General features: G+C 43.2%; 1 non-coding gene across 1 annotated transcript; it reads left to right on the top strand.

Moving 5' to 3' along the window:
* Positions 1-12553: 12553 nt before the first annotated feature.
* On the top strand, positions 12554-12717 carry LOC140706291 (U1 spliceosomal RNA). Its single transcript, XR_012085931.2, has one exon. It is a non-coding gene; the product is annotated as a U1 spliceosomal RNA (small nuclear RNA).
* The last annotated feature ends 297 nt before the right edge of the window (positions 12718-13014 follow it).

Below are 13014 nucleotides of genomic sequence, written 5' to 3'. Positions count from 1 at the left end.
TCCCATAGGAATGCATTGCAATGCATTCCTATGGGAAACCACTTTTCACAAGACAAAAATAATTCATTGGTCTTGTGAGGCATTGGTCTTGCGAAAAACATTCATCTTGCTAAGCACAGCCATAGAAGAAGCTGTCTTGCGAGGCACCACAGCTATATCAAAAACCATTCATCTTGCGGGTTTTTCGTCCCGCGAGGCGTTCGTCTTGCGAGGCACCACTGTAGTTTGGAATGGGAATGTGTTTTGTGGCTCCTGGTTCAAATGAGGTTCTCCTACAAGTTCAGTATTTAAGCCAGAATTAGAGCAGAACCTGTCACTCCAGTTCATGAGGGAGAAGAAACCAAAATCCATTGTCCAAAAAATATGGAGAGTACCAGATTTGGGAAAGCCATTATATATGTATTGAATTCATAGAATATGAATTCAAACATTTTTGAGTCAAGACGTACTGTATTTCATTCTTAGTCTCTGCCACTAAACTACGTCTTGTGCCATCTTTTCTTTGGTTGCCTGATTCTTCTTCCTTAAACTCCCAATGCAATTGTTTTAGACAACGAAGCCTCTTTCCGCTCCTCTCCTCTCCTCTCTTCTTGTATGTGAAAAAAGTCCTTCAGGTCCTACAGAGAAAGAACAACAATGTTTTCATATGAATGCCAAAAATATGTTGCCAGCTCCTTAAAAGGATGAAATCTTTATTAAAGACATTAAGTCCAAAAGCTATTAAGGAAATTGGTATTTTGGAGATGTCAGCAACTGTATCCCCATGAATCACTCAATGTCCTTAACACCAAAACTTGTTCCCTGTAGCGTGCAAGAAATAGCCTTGGGCAACTTTCCTGCAAGGGCTGCACCTTTTTCTTGCCTGTCCATCTCCCAGGCACAGAAGCCGTCTAGAGCAGCCATTCTCAAACTTTTTTTTTTTCAGAAACTTCTCACCTTTTTCAGTCTTTGGCCTCCTTCAAATATGCCAGGGGCCACATGACCGCCCCCCCCATTGAGAATGGCTGTTCCTTCAGGCCTCACTCTGTCTTTGACGCCGTTCCATAAAATGTTGACTGCTTTACCACAGTTCCTCTATGGCAGTGAGAGCAGCAGATCGAGATTTGCACCTGTTTTCACCATATAAGATCTCAACATTTTGAATCATGGACCTGATTTCTTGGGAATTCTGAGATTTGGAGTCCGAAAAAGTAACTTCCCTGATTCCTGAACTGTGATCTTCCCTTCAGTTATCTTCCAAAGAGAAGAGCCAATGGTCTTCTTCGCTGTTGCATCTCTCTGGGGCTCCGACCATAATCTCAAGCCTGGCCCCATCTGTAGGAATAGTAAGACAGTTGCTTCAGGCAGCATGTTCTGAGTTTGACATTAGCTCCCCTCTGTCCATCCTCCTCACCCATCATCCTCTTGGTAAGCTTGCTATTTGCTCACTAAGCTAGCTGTTCTAAGCCATAGTAGAAGACCTCCTTGGCTATATGGGGAAAGGCTCTAAGCCAGCAAAATATTCAATGTATTTTTGGAGAGGTATGGGGTGAAAAGAGGTATAAACTTATATTATTGGTCACCCAGCCCCAAGGGTGAAGGTGGCACAGGTAGGGAAAGTTCAATGTGTATTGTGTGTAGTCACCATTGAGTTTGTATTATAGTTTTAATTGTGTTAGTTGTAATTTTTCTTTTACTAATTTAAAAAAAAATTAAAGAAGAACTTCCTTGGTTGAACAGTGTTGAAGTAAGGTGTGACTTTGAATCTGATCCACCTCTTATACGTAGTGAGAGTGGGGCACTATCCTACCTTGGACAGCAAATTATCTAGAGGTGGCCTTGCTGAATCAGGGCCTATGCTCCCGAATCATATGCTACATCTGGGAACCTGAGTGCCAAAGAAAGGTAAAAAGGTAGGATCCCAATAGCTCATATTCACTCCTCACCTGCCAGGAACAGCTGGGTGGGATGAACCATGCCGCAGGAAGCGAAGGGAGGAGACAGAGAGAAAGGGCAGTGTTGTCTGCCAGCATTAGCAGTCAGGCAACAGACAAACCTACCGGGCAGGGCAGCCTCACCCAATTGAGCACCCTCCAAATGTTTTGGACTGCAACCCTCACAACAGCTTGTCATTGACCATGATGACTGAAGCTGATAGACACTGAAGTCCAAAACATATGGAGAACATGGGTCTGGGAAAGTCTTTGATGGGTATTCCACCTTGATGTAGTAGTTGGAGGGCTTGACCAAGGCTGTAGAGATCCAGGTTCAAATCACCTGATGGCTGTGAAGCTTACTGATATGTCCAGGGCCCATCCTTCTCTCTCAGAATAATCTACAAAGTTGTCATGAATATATATATATATTTAAAAAAATGAGGAGGACTGCCACAAGCTCTTTGATGAAAAGGTGAAGCATAAATGTAAATTCTTGCCATTATCATCATCCTCATCCTCACCCTCACTGTCCTCTGAAGGAACCTGGCACCATCCTATCAAAGAGGCACCCCTATGGATGAGTTTCTTCACGACTCATTCTGCTGAGTGCCTAGGACCCAGGACCCAAGCCTTTGACCTTTTGTGTGTTGTCAAATATATGCAGTATAGTTTCATTTACAAGCCCCCTCCTACTTCAACCCTCATGTCAATGAATGGATTCCAAAGGCTGATAGGCATGTCTTTCTCTCAGAGCCCACCCGAGACATTTTGCCTCCTGAGGCAAAGTACAAGAATGTGCCACCCGTCTCTCATTCCATGTTCATGCCTTGACTAGACTTTTTGTGAAATCTTACTTCGCTGCTACGAGCAGGACAACATATTCTACTGTACCTGAAGCAAGTGCAGCCTGTGGTCCAAGACAATTTGAACCCCAAATTGGGTGTGTGTGTGTGTTTGCCCCTGCCTTTGATAGCAGCCATCTATGACCTGAGACTAGCCAGATGGATCAGGAGGCACATACCAATGAAAGGGATTCTGAGTGAACAGCGGCCAGCTGCTGCCATCCCTAGTGTCTGTTGCCCAAGACAGCCACCTCACTCTGTGTGGTGATCAAGTCTGCCCTGCCTCTTGGTGTGTTTGCTTATAGAGAGAACCTCTATGCCATGTAGGAGGTTATAAATTACTAGGTGGGGTGATGATAATCCTGTTTGGTTTCCCTGTTTTGCTTCTGACATCATTTGTGCTGCTGGACAAACATCTGAAAGGTAAGCTTGACAACAGGCTTTTCAGTGTTGAAGTGTGTGGATCCCCATTTCCTGTTCCCCATCTCTGTGCTCTCTACTTGGCTGATTTTCTGTGGCACAAACTGTGTGTAGTTGTCCTGTATCTCATGTCATGGTTTTGCTATGGCTTTGGAGCAGCTGGCCTTCTGCCTTGACAAACCTCTTGTTCTTCTCACCCAACAAGAGACACTTCAGTGAGCTTCTGGAAGCAATTTTCCAATTGAGGTTTACATTACTGTATTGGGAGTTTGCGGTTCCAGGAGTAGGTGGAGTCAGTACTGTAAGTGGGTGGGGTTACAGTTGTGACTTTTGGCATCGGTCAGTACACAGTGGATCCAGTCATCTTCCTCAACTCATGCAATGTTCCTTCCATAAATTCTGGTCCGGGAAAATAAAACAGGATGGAGTAAATAATGTTAAGAATGTGGAGTGAGTCAGGAAGGGGAATGGTTGTAAGAATGGAGCATGATTTGGGAAGAGTTCAGACTGAGAGGACTGTAGGCCTGAATTTAGCTTGTTGGCCAGAGATTTCCCACCTACAATGTAAATCTTCCTCCTTGGGGGCCCATGGGAACCACCAGACATTCTTCCTCCCAGGAGACTCCTGTTGTTCTGCTAAATATTTTAAAGGTTGAGGTGGGATGTTCATTCTTTATTCCCAACCTGTGCATCTGTCAAGAAAGTCTGCCTTTGCAGATGGCATGTGTTCGTAGTCCAAGCAGATCCGACCAGCTCCGCTTCAGCTCCTGAAATGGGCCAGCTATTGAGCTTTTACTCATTTCTAGAGAGGATTGTGGGCCACCACATGTGTGCAGGGGAGCATCCTTGTGCCTGTTGGATATGCAGTGATATGGAGATAACTCCCCCAATGCCATTTGTAAAACCATTCATTTCCTACCCAGTTGGTAGGGGGGGACTGTATCACAGACTGTGATCAGTGGGGATTTAACAATGTGTCAGCAGATCTGTGAAATGTCTGTCGTGGTGCTCTTTGACTGAAGGACATTATTTTGCTGCACATGTGATCGCAAAAATCATTGCTCTGGCTATCTTAGGGTTGTGCTGGCCTGGACTAATCATAAGAGTTGGGCTGCAAGTTGAATTGCTGCTGAAATATCACTGTTGGCTTCTAAAAAATTTTTTTTCCAAAGACAAGCTGCTCTTTATCTACTTCCATTATTGTTGAAAGCAGTTCCACTTGTGAATTGACAGGTTGGGCAAATTTTGAAGTGGACGTGCCTTTGAAATGTCCTGTTTTACATCCTTATATGGAAAAACTGATTGTAGCACCAGCTAGGTTGCATGAAAGCTACCAAAGCCTAATTTGGAGAATGTATGCAGACCAATGGACAACTCTCTTGAGTATTGATTCATTTATTGTTTATATTTCTATCCTGCTTTTCTATCCAGCTGCTGAGAAGGGCAGATGAAAACAGGACATTTTGGAGATAGCTCATTTGAAAGGTTGCCATGAGTAAGAGGTGACTTGATGGCACGTAAAAACAACATCCTACTTTAGTTCCAGTGAACTAAAGTAGCATACGTGGCTCTTTTCCTCCCTACTTTATCATCACAACAGCTCCCCTGTGAAGTTGATTAGACTAAAAGAGAACAGCTAGTTCAGAGTTACCTATTGAATTTCATAGCTGGGTGGAGACACGAACTTGGGTCTTCCAAATTTCAGTCCTACTCTCTAACCACTGCACCACACTGCCATTTTTTCCCCTAAATGCATCGTAGTTCCTCCCCAGAGTCCCTAGGACTGGAATGATATATTCCTTAGAGACATACTGGACTCTACCTATGGCTGGGAAAGCACGAGTTGGGGTAGGGCTAGTGCAGAGCGCCACCAGCTGGTGATCTGATGAAGGACATCTCATCCTGCCATTGCTGAAGCTGCAGTTAGGATCCAGGATTTGGGGGACAGGTAGAGAAACTCACACAGTTTTCCTACAACTTTCTACAGTGCTTACCATAAGGAAGGAATAAACTTGCAAAAATTTGTCTTGGTCACAAGACATTGTACCAGTGCGTACAAATAGTCCTTCGTGTGACTACTGTGGTGAGCAAGATTCAACTCCTGCTACCTTCAGGAAGGTTTGCTGGGTTTTTTTAAGGCAGCAAAGTGTCTTTAAACATGCTTAACCAAAAAATGAGGGGTGATAGTTTTGCAGGCTGGGGGGCTAGAAAACAACAGTTGGCCATTACATTTCAGAAATTTTGGGGCACAAACAAGGATGACAGAATCAACCTTCTCTCAAGTCTACCTTATTCTCTCAATCAAGCCACACACATTTACCCGGGCAATCTCCTTCCACTATCCCTTAAAATAAGAATTTTCGTCAATAAACCACCTTCACCAAGTTCTCATCAACATATTGTGATGGCTCCTTCAACGTCCAGAATCTGGAAACGGTATTTGGGGAACGTACAACTCTTAGAAACTCCTCTAACCAGCATAATCATTGTCCATGCTCATTGGATAGCTCAATGGTTTCAGTATCTGTATGTGGAGCCAGAGGTTGGGAGTTCAGTTCCCCACTGTGCCTCCTAGGAGAAGAACCAGCCTGTGTGGCCATAGGCAAGCTACACAGTCACAGGGAACCACGAGAATAAAGGAACGGTAAACTACTTCTTAGCATTCTGTAGCTGGAAAACCCTGGAAAACAAAGGATTTTCATTACTTAAAACTGACTTGGTGCAACATGATAATGACGATGATCATGATGCTCATTAGAGGATTCTGACAGTTGTAGTACAAAGAGCAACTTTTTCAGGCTCTGCTCATGCCAGGTCTTTTTAAGGTGAGATGAACCCCCACCTCCCAAAAAAACAACTCAGAGGGCCCCTTCTTAGCTCCTCCCATATCATGGGTCCCTGCCATCTTGTACCCCACTATGAATGGCCTGCTTACACACATGGCCACTTGAAGGACGCAGCAGAAGGCTCCTCAATATCATATCTGTTTCAGACACCGTACATCCTCTTGGACACATTGCAAAAGTTGTGCCCCCCTCCACGAAGTCCACGTCCTGATGACTCATGCATCATATCTAGCCAAATCATCTTATTTGATTTAGTGAGAGGGCTAAATTTATTATGCTTCTCTTAGCAAATGTAACCCCAGCTTCTCCTTGCTAATAATAATAATTAATGGCATCTTGGTCCCCTTGAGACAAGAGAAGTGGCCTCTGTGTTTTCCAGACACGGCCCGTCCTCTCCCACCCCAGCTCCCAATGCAGCCAGATTCCATTTTCATGATGGGAAATGGCTTTATCTTTGATTAAGGATGAAACTTTAATCAAATAGAGTGCATCATCAAGGCCAAGGCCAAGATTCCAATACTCTTGGCTGCGGTGCAACAAGGAGACAGCAGCAATTTTTCTTCCGCATCCCCCTGTTGCCCACCACGCACCCCGTTGCAGCCACAGAGCCATTACCATTTATTGCAAATGTGACAAAAATCTCAAATAGGGAGCATGTCCTCCATCAATGTTGACTTTAAACACGCACACACTAAGTTTCTTTGGTGAAGCCTCCAGAGGAAATATGGGAGAGAATTTCATTTCATTTTTGCTCATAAGAACATTACCAAACTTTGTTTGATTTCTCCATTAATTTTTTTTAAAATGAATGAAAAAGAAGGCCAAGCTGACTGCTTTCTCCACCCAGCCAGAGAGCTTTAAGTGCCCCGCTTTCAACTGTCTAAAATCTCCACTATATGGACATAGGATTGTTTTGGTAAATTATGGCTGGCATCACATTTTTCTGAGATTCTCCCTTATAAGAGTGCAGTGATATTATTAAGCAAATTAATATTCTACAAGTAAATTCTAAAATGGAAGGAGCACAAAAAAAAAACACTTTTAAACTGGGTTTCAGATGAGCACCAGATTTTGAAAAGATGTAGCAGACCATCTGTTCTTCCTCTGTGCCAAATTTGGGGAAATTTGGTCACAGGGTTTTCAAGTTATTTGGCTGTGTTCTGAAGGTTTTTCTTCCTAGCATTTTGCCAGTCTCTGAGGCTGGCATCTTCAGAGGACAGGAGTTAGTACTCTGTCTGTGTTCTGAATTCTAACTCCTGTCCTCTGAAGATGCCAGTCACAGACACTGGCAAAATGTTAGGAAGAAAAACCTTCAGAACACAACCAAACAGCCTGAAAAACCTACAACAACCATCAGATCCCGGCCACAAAAGCCTTCGAGAATACATTTTCAAGTTACGATTTTGAACATGTAAAAATGTTCTACTCCCTGTCCCATGCAAAAATAAGTGACCTTAAACGTACTCAGAATTAAACAGATAAAATAAATTGAAAATACTAATCTTGCTTATATTGAAAGAGAATAGTTGCCCCCAGCCATTTGTTTGTTTTTAAATTAAGAAAGAATCCAGGCTGCAGGGGCTGAAATAGTGATCATCAAAAAAGTCTTTCAAAAGCATGAAACAATGACTTTGTTGTCAACTAAGCATGGCTAGAACAGACTTACCAGCAAGAGCATTCCAAAATAGATACATTGTTGCAGCTTGATGGAACAGGAAGGGAAATGAAAAATCACAAAAACAGTGAAAATATAGGTTTTCTTTGAAGAGTTTTTTTTTTAAAAAGGATTGCAATAAAGAAAGTAATAGGGTGCCAGTGCCCCAGAAAGGGGAACATTTTGCTATGTAAGGTAAAGGTAAAGGTTCCCCTTGACAATTTTTGTCCAGTCGTGTTCGACTCTAGGGGGCGGTGCTCATCCCCGTTTCCAAGCCATAGAGCCAGCGTTTGTCCGAAGACAATCTTCCGTGGTCACATGGCCAGTGCGACTTAGACACGGAACGCTGTTACCTTCCCACCGAGGGTGGTCCCTATTTATCTACTTGCATTTGCATGCTTTCGAACCGCTAGGTTGGCGGGAACTTGTACCTTCAGGGAATTAGCATACAATTTGAAGACATATTCGAAGTATTTCTGCATTACAAAAACAGAGAGCAGCTGTGTTTGTCCCAGCCCTGAGTGCTTTCAGTAAATATTCTCTCAGGATTTCTGAGACCAAGTTCCTGACACAAGTTTTCAATGGAGAGGTCCACTCCAGATCTGGGGCAATCTGAACTTTTCATCCTTTCACTCAGGACTCAATTAGCTGACTCTCATCAAGAGAACTTTTAAACTCCTTCATAGCCAAACAGGCATTTGTGCTGGGAAACGGATTCTGTGTCTAGTTATATTTTTAAAAAAATAGAGAACAAACATTCAGAAGCTTGCTCATTTAAGCTGTGAAATTACTGTTTTTTTCTTTGTGGTTGGGGATGGTCTTACTCAATGTTAGCAGAGCTTTGGTGCCTATATCTTGGCCCAGTTTCGGCCATTCCACTCATCACTATACAATTTCTAGTAACTAAGGAAAAAACTTCCAAATATGGTATATGCCATGTCACTTCTGATATGTGGTAACTATTTAATGAGTTCAAAATGTCCTACCAACACCAGCTCTGTGCAGATCTTGCAATCTATTGACATCTCGTGTTCAGTTGTTCTCTCTTCTCACTGCCTCCACTTCCCAGCAATATTGTCTTTTCCAGTAAGCTCTGTTCAGGTCTTGCAAATAGTTTTGGTTTCCTTCTCTGAGACAATCTGTCTCATATCAGGTCTTCCTCTCTTTCCACTGCCTCCCTTTCTCCAGTAATACTGACTTTTCTGATCAGTTATGTATTCTCAGTATATGTACATGGTGTGATAGGCTTAGTTTATCCATTTTTGCTCAAGTGAAAGTTCAGGCTTGACTTGACTGAGCACCCATTTTTCTGCCTTTCTGGCTCTCTGTGGTATCTGAAAGGCTCTCTTTCAATACTACATTTCAGGGAGTTTTATTCCCTGTCATTCACATAGTATGGATGATTTCAACTTAGGTTTCCAGTGACAATCTTTGCTAACTCCCACCCCTCCTCCCTTTTTTATTTCAAAAGATGAGGGCACATCTTTTGGACATGTTCAGAGGGCTTCTGGTCTCATATAGCATTCCTTCCTCAGGTTGCCTACCCCAAATAAAAGGTTCCAAAATTTGAAGGTAGCTTTCTAGTCTGCATTCTGCAGAGCAGGCATGACAAAAGGAGTATACCTGGGAGGTTAAAGGGTGTGTATGTTGTATGCATTGAACACACTCACACTTTTGCTTCACTGATTCCTTAATACCAAAACAGCCCTTCAAAATATTTCAGCACAGAAGGACTACAGCCGCATCCAAGCTGTTCTTGCTTCTGGCCTCTCCCAGCAGCCATAGAACAGAACATGTACTCATCTTTTGGGATCCTCTAGCACTGGGTAATTCTACATGAGGGAATTTTTTGTTGGAATTTCTGTACAGAATACGGGTACAAGAACTTCTGTTTTAAAATACAAAGAAATCCAATTCTTAAAAAAAATAAAACCCTCTGATTTTGAATGTGTGACATTGTACTTCTGTATCCACAATTCAAAACTTCAGGAGGTGGATCAATATTGCTGTAGAATATTGTACCTGTGTTGCCAGCACAAAAAAAAAAGGATATCAAGCTTTACACAGCAAAGGACTGCCAGAATGTTGACAAAACCAATGTCAGCTGTCAAGATGGTCTACAGCAGAGGTCACCAACCCCTGGTCCACGGCCCTGTGCTGGTCCGTGGCCTGAGCCAGACCGGACTGTGGAGACAGACCTCCACCCCATACACAGCTGATTTGTGCATGCGTACGTGCTCCAGTGCACCCTGCAAGCGCCACACTGCCGTTTGCACATGCGCGTGCATGCTCATTTGCACATGTGCATGAGCACAGGGTGCCCCACCTTCGCCAGCCAGTCCACAGAGTGAAAAAGGTTGAGGACCCCTAGTCTACAGGTTACCCTCTTCTGCTCACTACTGTTCACACTTGTTGCAAAATAGCCTTGACAATTGCTTTGTGTTTGGATGAGAAGTGGTTAACTGACGAAAAAAGGAGTCAGTTTCTGGGATATTCCTTGCTTGGTGTCACTTTGTGCAGCAATATCAGGCCATTTCTTGGCATTTTGAATCATGGATACAGAAGTGCAATATCCCACATTCGTAAATCATAGGTTTTTAAAAGAATTGAATTACCGTATTTTTCACTCCATAAGACGTACCTGACCTTAAGACGCACCTAATTTTTAGAGGAGGAAAACAGGAAAACATATTCTGAACCAAATAGTGTAATAAAATATTTAATAAACTATAACAGAATAACATTTGAACCGTGTAAAGTGAACAGCAGTCAACAGTGGCATTAAGAACCATTACCAGTGTCATTAACAAATGGAGAGACTTAAAGGTTTGTGTACTCTAGTTTATGTACCATAAATTTGTGTACCATAAATTTAATTCAAGTACATATAGACCATTATCAGCCAGTGATAAGACCTATACCACACTACCTATATTTTACATTTCCTTTCATCCACCTCTTCCCCATGCTTATAGAAATGTCTCAATGACAGATGAGATTGTTGTGCAACTCCGCCTAGCTACAGCTCAAGCCTATATTAAGTTAGAAATTGTTTGTCTGATTTGGCACTGCATTGAGAGGTCCCTTTTAGTTGTGTGGAGGATAAATAGTGGAATTAAACTATTTAACAGCTAGTTTTCCTTATTTATTTTAGGTTATGCAAAAGAATGGCAACACAAAGCCTAACCTGATCCCATTCACCTGCAGTAGCACATGCTCAGACCAAATCTTGATTTTCTGACATAATTGAACGTTTATAGCATGCAAGGCACAACAGGTTAGGCAAAACAAAGCCAGGAACAATGTTCTTGGTGAGCCAAAAAAACTGAATACAACCTATAGTAGCTGAAATCAAGAAGCAGGTACAGTGGTGCCCCGCGTGATGATTGCCCCATATTACGACAAATCTGCTCTACGATGATGTTTTAAAACGATGGTCTAAATGGGTTTTTTTCGCTTTGCGAAGATCAGTTCCCTGCTTCAGGAACCAATTCTTCACATTACGATGATCAAAACAACTGATCATCGGGTTTTCAAAATAGCCACCGGGTGCTCAAAATGGCTCCCCGCTGTGTTTTCACAAGACAGGCACCCGGTGGAGGATCTTCACTGGACGGTGAGTTTTTAGCCCATTGGAACACATTAACCGGGTTTTAATGCATTTCAATGGGTTTTTTATTTTTGCTTTGCGATGTTTTCACTGTACAGCGATTTTGCTGGAATGAATTAATGTTAAGCGAGGCACCACTGTACTGTAATCCAGTTAGAAGTCATGAAGAATTTTAACTTTCTTAATTTTCAAACTACTGTATCAGCAAATGTAGTATGTGCTATGGGCAAGAACTCTGTTCAAAAACACTAACCAAATAACTATGCCTTGTCTCTGAGACTTCCTGGCCCTGTTCTGATTTAGATACATCAAACCATAAGGATTTGGAAACAACTAAAAGTAAGACTGAATTTTGCTTTCCCATGTATGCAGGGTTAATTTGTGATCAGCAACCAAGTTTGTGTTTTGGCTCATAAAGCACAGTTAGTTTCCTTGCTGCAACACCCTTTGGAAATACATTCTCTATTAGATGCCCAGAACTAGTTGAAAAGTTGGTAAGTCAAATCCAAATTTCCCATAGGAATGCATTGAAAATTAATTAATGCATTCCTATGGGGGGGGGCCCGAAAGGTCAGAAACTTTTAAAAAATTAAAATAAAGCAACTTACCAGGTACTGTAGACTGAGCCCGGCTCCTTACAGTGCCTTGGTAGCCCCCCCAAACAGCCAAAAAAGAGCACCAGACAGCTACAAGCTAGCACCCAGCAGGCAGCTGGCAGCCATTTTGTGCTCTTCTCCACTCCTTCCCTCTCCCCGCCTAACAGCTGATTGGCACTGGTCTGAAAGGCTTCCCGGGCAGCTTTTAAAGCAAAACTAGCAGCTTTTAAAGCAAGTATGCACATTTCTACACAAGCAGGTTTCGACTCAAATGGAGCACCTTTTCACCCAAGCACGATTTAACCCCAAAAAAGCAGCTTTTAAACTAAATTTTACATTTTAAAATGACAATACCAGGCAGTCACAGGTCTCTCTTCCAGCTCTCCATCCGCTTGGACTAGCAAGGAAGCAGACAAGTAGCCTCTTCGCTAACTGAAAGTTTGAATTTCCCACTTTCGCTGCCTTCCCCGCACATTAGGTATGCTAATATCTGTGCACTGGAGGATTGTGGGAGGAACACCCAGCCCCTGATGGAGGTCCCACAGGGCACCCCAAAACACTGAGGAGCTCTCTTGGCCTCTGGTGGGACTGGGGCTGTGCAGCGGGGGGGTCACCATGCCTTGGGGGGGCAGGGCACAGAAGGGGGCAGGAGGTGCAGCGGCCACTCCAACTCATACCTGGCAGGGGAGATACCATGATCATGAAAGTGGTTTTCCCAGGATGAGGCTCATCCATTGCACTTCGGGTGTGCTGATCCCTGTGATTTTCCCAAATGCGGGAAAATCAACTGCATAATTTGTGGTAGTAGGGGACTGTGTTTTCAGTTTCCCCTGGTCTTTCTAGAATCACTCTTTCCCCTGTGGTCCTTGGCTGTTTTCACAATCCTCTGCCATTTAAATTTACTGCCATAGGTCTGTTGTTGGCCCTGCTGGTTTTCCAGGTGGGCTCCAGGAGGCAGATCCTGGAAAGCCAGCAGTGCAGATGGCAGAGTAGTGAGGTCCAATGTGGCTGCCATAGCAGGCAGCCTCTGGTGCTGGTTCAAAAGCCTCTCGGCATGGTGCTGGGAGGCTTCTGGGTGGTGGTGGCGGCTGAACCTTTTTAAAATAGTATTCGCTCCATAAGACGCACAT

This window comes from Pogona vitticeps, chromosome 3 (assembly GCF_051106095.1).
Source record: "Pogona vitticeps strain Pit_001003342236 chromosome 3, PviZW2.1, whole genome shotgun sequence".
NCBI classification, from domain to species: Eukaryota; Metazoa; Chordata; class Lepidosauria; order Squamata; family Agamidae; genus Pogona; species Pogona vitticeps.
The sequence above is the reverse complement of the archived record's forward strand: the minus strand, read 5'-3'. Positions and strand labels throughout refer to the sequence as shown.